This window comes from Amphiura filiformis, chromosome 10, assembly GCF_039555335.1.
Source record: "Amphiura filiformis chromosome 10, Afil_fr2py, whole genome shotgun sequence".
In the NCBI taxonomy this organism is placed as follows: Eukaryota; Metazoa; Echinodermata; class Ophiuroidea; order Amphilepidida; family Amphiuridae; genus Amphiura; species Amphiura filiformis.
Genome location: NC_092637.1, coordinates 25545546 through 25553068, shown reverse-complemented (window position 1 = coordinate 25553068; position 7523 = coordinate 25545546).

Sequence of the window (7523 nt, the reverse complement as noted above, 5' to 3'; positions counted from 1 at the left end):
TATAGGCAGTGTATGTGCGATGTCTCGTAGTTCGGAAATCATGAAAAACCATTGGTCCCGTGTACAGGACGAGTCACCCCTGTGCACATTCAAGTGTCAGAACTATTCGAAAAGAGAAGGGGCCCCAGTTCTGATACCTGTGCTCAACCCTCTAGGTTTAAGAGGACAAGCTGGGCACGATACAACGTTCAAGCTGTCTATGGCATTACTCTCACAGAGATGCATTATACATCCAGAAAATAGGGAGGATTCAAACAAAAAATAGGGAGGATTTCAAAATTGCATGCAACTTCAATGGCACATAACTTGTCAGAAATAGGGAGGTTGCCAAATTTGGGTGTCAAAATGGACAAAAATGTTTCCAAAAATAGGGAGCCTCCCTCTAAAATAGGGAGGGTTGGCATCTCTGCTCTCAACTTGAGACAAGATACATTATATAATCATGACTCTGTGATTCGTTTAAAATGCATGTCGTCATTACTTTAATTTGTGCAGCAAAAAACATTATTGTTCAACTTTCAGTAACTTCAGTCAAAATCTTGAACAAATCACAATTCCTTATACTTTGGTTTCATATTTATTGCTTTATAAATCTACTTTATACATTAAAAGTAATGGTATATAATGACAACTAAAACTAATTACAGGAATAATGCTTTTTCTACATAACTTCTTCCATCGAATCAACAAAAAAGAAAGTCTCGACTTGGTCAGGTCACACAAAAGCAATAACCAGCTGAACTTTGGCTATTCCATGTAATATCCACACTACCCCTGTGTAAGATTATGGAAATATCTTCCGCAGGGGGAGTATGAATTTCAAATGGAATTGGCAAATTTTCCAATGCTATTTAAAATTTGCCCTCCCTCTATGTAAGATTCAAGTTGAATCTTTCTCAGAGGGTGTACGCAATTCTTAATGGAACTGCCTAAAGTGCTCATTCCATTTGAAATTCATAATCCCCCTGTGGAAGATATTTCCAAAATCTTCCACAGGGGGTGTGTGGAGTTTAAACGGAATAGCCCAATGACAGAGAAATTAATGAGTGAATGACACACAGTGTCATCACCCCGATATGTTCATGGCAGAAATCGCCATGGTAGGTTGAATCCACAGCCACGCATGTCCATTTTCTTCCAACCTGTTTAATAGTTTTGAGACGCATATTGGGCCGAGGGACATCCGACTAAAGCTATTGACAATAGCCTGGTAACTGACCTCTGTAGATGTCAGTGAGCATGGTATATGCCATGAGGTCATCTGCTTTTAGACTGCCTCCACGAGTGGCCTACGCTGCGCTATAGTTCGGCACATATATAATCAGAATTTTTGTCAGTTTTTGAGCTCAATACGCACGGTTCTTTCACAATACGCAAGCTAATGACTATCATATCCTTTCAATACATATATTCACGTGCAAGCATAAAAATATGGCTTCTTTAGAATAAAAAAATTACGGGAGATATTCATTATTTTCTACCCCGGTATCCAAAGATTTATAGTCTGAATATCAAATCGTACATAGCACCCGGGTATTGATTTTAGTGTCTCTGCTGTCAGAATTATGACTGTCTATAGTTTTCAGCAGAGAACTGCAGCGGTCTGCCAATTTGGCGCAGTTTATGGCGTATACGGAAACGTGGTTCTGATTGGTCAATTGAATCACTTCATAATCACATCGGCACCTCATTCGCTGGTCAAACTGTGTAGCAACGCACGACCTTGTTCTTTTTACGCGATAATCAGTCAGAGCAGACTGACGAACACCGCTGAAGTAATTTGCTTTAAGTTGGTATAATCAAGTCAGGACTTTCTTTACTGGATGTGTTTATCATAACCTGTTATACATAGGCCCTCAGATGCAAAAAACGATATGTGACCATCCACCACAACTGAGCCCGGATGTCTCCAGTGCCACTATTGAGATATGCTCCATTGAACTTAACAATAAACAGAAACAAAGGATTTATTGACTGTTTTATTGATTTTACTTAAATGTCAAGTACTATAGACATGATATACATAATTTTAAAGCTAATTTCAAGCAGAATATTTTGGTTGAATATCTCAAAAATGATGATTGGCGACTTCAGGGCTCAGTTGTGCTGGATGGTCACATATATTCATTTTTCTCAATTCGAGATAGAGGCAAATGGGCTAATTCCATTTAAAATCCATACTCCCTCTGTGAAAGATTTTGGAAATAACTTCCACAGTGGGAGTATGAATTTCAAATGGAATTAACACATTAACAGCTCCATTTGAATTTCATACACCCTCATTTTTATTCTGTAGTTTTATTGCTGATATCAATCAAGAGAAATTTCATTGATCTTCTTGTAATGAATATTGTGTGGCAATGACTAAACTGGACATTCCTCATGAGTAATCATGTGAATTAGATTTTTAGCTTGTTTTCACTGTTGAAAAGGGATTCAATCATGTTTCACTGTTGTTCACCACCGATTAACAACTCATGTCCGGCGCGTCGGCATGGTTTACTTCTGAATTGTTTAAAAAAATATGAAATTGCTTTTCAGATTTGTGAAATAGCTTAAATTGTGCACATTCACATTATTTCAATCAAAAATGACATGAATTTCTTGCAGCTAACACAATGATACAATTAATTATTTGATCATAATGCTTTTGAAATGTACATGTACAAGATTTTTAATTTACTTCTAAATTTCAGGAATGATCAGACATTACGAAAAAGTACTCAACATTATTTTCACAAATAAAAAATGTAAATCATCTTTTTGAACTCCACATAAAATTGCTTATGCATACACTAATTTCAAAAATACAAGTTTGAAACAAAAATACAAGTTTGAAACTATTGGCACAGCACATCAAGCTATTGAACCCCCTTGGACACTACTGTTGGTGTTTGTTTTTACCATGCCCCTGATTGGTTAATTACAAGATATAATCATCTGAGTAACCAATCCAAATTGAGCTTTTAGATCTCTGAGCAATTTTTAAGCTTATTCCCTTCAGCCCCTAATTCAAGAACCATCAAAACTGATGGGTACAGCCAGTATCTCTGATTGGTTCAATACATGTTAAAGCCTACTTTGTACCCAATCAAAACAGTCCTTAGATAATACAGCCAATGGGTCCCATGGAGTTAACAGTTCAATCATTGTCAAAGGAAAATCATGTAAGGGAAGGAACCAACAATTCAATGACGTCCTATAAACTAATGTGACATGATCAAGGGGAATGAGTCACATGTCGACCCTGGTCGAAAATGAGTTTTACATATTTTTCTATAGAGGACATTTAGAGCTTTCAGAAACTGAAAATCCTATGTTGTTACGACTTTTCTTTATGAAGTTTCATCAATTTATCAACCGTTGAAAACAATATAAAACAAAAGTATTTTAACGCTTTCTCTGCCAATATCTCAAAATCAATATTAGCGACATCCGAAACGAATCATTTCCCTTGATCGCATCACACTAATGTCCTTTCATCAGGGGAAGGGGTCCGATTACGTACATGTGACCCATCACATCAAAACCAACCACTTCGCGGCTGGCTTCATTGGCAGATAATAATGAAAGATGAAAGAATTAGGGATTCAATCATGTTTCACCGTTGTTCATCACCGATTAACAACGATGCGTCCGCGTCGTCTGCGTGGTTTACTTCGCGAGGGCAGCTTTAGCTGACCGAGCGAAGTAAACCACACAGACGCTGGCGTATACGCTTCAGTTAAAGTGTGGATTCATCATGGATAAACAATGGTTGGCTCCTGTACAAAGGTATAGGAAGAGTTGTTGAAAATAAAATGAAATTTAAGCTTGTTTTGCCTCATAAAACATTTCGAGGGTTGACAAACAGAAGTGCCTTTTTGAGAAAAATGAGTAAAATAATATTTTGCATGTGAGATGTGACCAAGTATTATTGTGCTATAGATGCAATAGGAATTAAGTTAAGGCTTTATGATTTTAAGAATCTGTGGTATTACAGATTATTTTGGTACCAAAATCTCAAAATGGCCAAAAGTGAGTTAAGGCCTTCTGTTTGTCTTAACCCTCGATTTTTTCTGTATCTGATTTCTGTATCTGGTTTAAAGCTAAGAAACAGCAGTTTATCTTAATGTTTAAATCACCATTTTCATTCCTGCCGCGAAGTGGTCGGTTTTGATGTGATGGGTGACACATGTTGATCTTTTGAGGTTTGAATTTTCAATATTTCACACATTACACTAGGAGGGAGGGGGTCGGCCACCGTACGAAAGGACTTTCGTTTATACAACATCATCAAACTTTTGGGTTGTTCCGTAACTGCAAGCAAAGTCAAAATATAAGACCAGGGTTACACATAAGGTCTTTTCAAGCGAGTCATGCATCTATTTTCTGATCATGACACAGGCAATATTATTATACGGAGTGTCCCAGTAAGAACTGTACACATCAGAAATTTGCACTTTTGTGTACTAAAAAGTATATGAATGCAAGCAAACAGTGGTGCGCCCATGTGTGTGCCTTGACTTTGTCGTAAGGGAGAAGAAAATAATTTGCCCAGTAAGCATTAGGGGCTGTGCAATAATTATGAGCCCTGGTGGGTGATTAAAATGGGGGGGGGGGCAAGAAATTTTTGGCGAGCAAAAGGGGGGGGGGCAAGCCATTTTTGGCAAGCCGAGAGAGGGCGGCAAGCAATTTTTAGCGGTTTGAGAGTGGGGCAAGTGATTTTTGGCAGGCCATTTGGAAATTTTACTCCCCGGGAGCCTCATAATTATTGCACAGCCCCATCGTTACGCCCAATTTCACTGGGGAATCTGCTCGCGCAGCGCAAGAAAATTTACATTTTTTAATTTTGGAAATTTTTGACAGTTGATATACACTGGGCTTATATTGCATAAAGCGTAATTTCACATTATTTTATTCCCAAATCAAGGTGTTCGCCGAATGTGTGCGTATTTAAACAGCGCTAAGAACAAGGATTGTTCTAGACCAAAAATATTGGTATTATGTACAACAGAGGAAAAAATATCTTTATACTCATCTTTAACTGAGAAAAATATCCCAAATTTTCACCATGGAATAAATATGAACGGTGAAAACAATGTGTTATTCCAGCTGAAACCCAAACACCCCCTATGGAAGACATGACATTAATCGTTCACATAGGGAGTGTGAATTTCTTTTGAAATCTGCACCCCCTGTGTGGAAGATTAATGTCATGATATTTTGTGTATGGATAGCAACTGGAATAGTTCAAACATGCTATCCCTGAGCAAATCATTGGTTCTAATAAGAACCATGTTATCAATTGGGACAATGCCAAGATCTTGTGCAAAGAGTGCGATGCAAATACAAGAAGAATCAAAGAATCCATTTGGATCAGGAGAAGAGGCCCGAACGTCATGAACAGAGACAAGGGGCCTACTTCCTTAGTCACGTGTATGATCCTCTCCTGGCTGATAAAACACCCTCGTCGGCCGGGATTAGTCCAACCGAAGTAAGGATCAACAACCATCATTCTGATGATGCCTACCGACCATGATAGGCGAAACCGTCAATCGTGAGTTACATTTTGGTTTTGTTCAAATGAAATCATTCATAATGTTTACCAACAAACCTGATGAATCTATTTAGTGATTGGTTCTAATAGTGGCATAGTGACGGGGGAGCAGAGGGGGGGCACATGCCCTAGGCCCCACCCTCGGGGTGCCAATTAACCAACTCAGCATTGTTTCTGCACCCCTCCTAGCAATGAAAGTCAAAATTTTCGCGCACATTTTAGCATAATATCATTTGAAAGATCAATTTAAGACCAATACTTAACTTCATTATAACCAAAATTAATGAGTGCAGGCCCTATTTGTGAAAATTTTCGCATGCTTGCGCACTTGTTTCAAGAATTGGGGAGGGGCCCCATTATGTATCCTTAGCCCTGGGCACCACAACCCCTAGCTATGCCACTGTTTCCTTATTTAGCTGAGCCAAAACACCATTAATGCTAGAAGGGACTGATTATCAATTCTAAGGAAACTTTATACAGTAGGCGTAATATGAACACAGCAGCAACGGTTGACAATTTGATTTGGCAAACAATATTTTGGGCGTTTGGGATAATTTGAAAATTGCAACCCCCATTGGTGGTCCCGGTATACCACTAGATTATAGAATATAAGACGGTCACACTCTGCAGACAATTTCAACACTGCATAATCATTATCATTATTACAACAATACCGTAAACGTTCGCCTAATGGCACACCTGGGCTCCTTTGCCTTGGGGTCAATTTCGTGTACAAATAAAATGCTCCCTCCTTTAAAAATCCCAACAAGAATTAAGGGTATGTCCCCTGATTGTCTAGTGGGATTTTTATGGGAGGGCACTTTTAGTTTGTGTCTAAAATTCCAGTTGTTTCAAAGGAGTCCATAGCGCCATTAGGTAAACGTTTACGGTATAATAAATCACATTGCAATGTGTAATACTATAAAACCTCGTCTACAAGCATATAGTGTTTTTGATGAAAGCAAAAATTAATACGGCACAGCCAAAAATATGCCAATACAATAGATTGGTCTAACAATAATACTTGTTTGTATAAGCTTGTATCGGTTATTTATTTGCTCAAACTCCATGCTGTTATAATTCTGTTGATGGAAGATGCCTGGATAAATTTACCTTCAACAAAAGCACTATATATGCTTGTAGACAAGGTTTAACATGTTTAACTGGAATTCTGTTTTTAAAAAAGTTTTAAAATCATATTAAAATTATACAATACAGCACACTAAAGTTAAATTTCCCAATTAGATTTTCTAAGTTTCACTTTTTGTTAAACGGCCCCTTTATATATTTCCCAATTAGATTTTCTATTGTTCCCTTCTTGTTAAATATAAATAACCCATGTATCTGACCAAGAGCAATTAATTTTAAAACACCAACCAAAAGTAAAAACAAAATTGCATTTGTACAATCTTTGAGGCCACACTTATAAACGCATCCCAAAAAGAAAGTATCCAGTTTGCTTTTGGTCCATAAATCAAAGATGGGGTCTTCAATCAAGACCTACCAAATGTATATTACAGATGACTTTATTCCGCACAGTTTGATATCTCATTTGTCCAAATCGATGCAGAATTGATGACACAGTGATCTTTTAAATGCAATCACCGCAATTTTAAAAGTTGCAATAATCCCTATTGATGTGGTTTTCCTGCTTCTCAAGATTTTTCATAAAGGTACACAATAACAGAGACGGTCTAAGACTGTTTGACTTCACTTCATGTGTTTTATTCAATACAGATACTCTTTTACTCCTTCCTCAATGTTTTACCCTTCACACTTCACAATCAATCAATATCTGGTATGTCCTCCTGCTGCATCAATGACTGCCAGACATCTGCGGCGCATGCTCTTGATCTATCGCTACCCATATTGAGTAGCAGGACCATATCAATAGGAATTTACTGCAACTTTTAAAATTGAGGTGATTGCATTCAAAAAGTCATTGTGTCATCAATTCTGCATCGATTTGGACAAATGAGGTAAC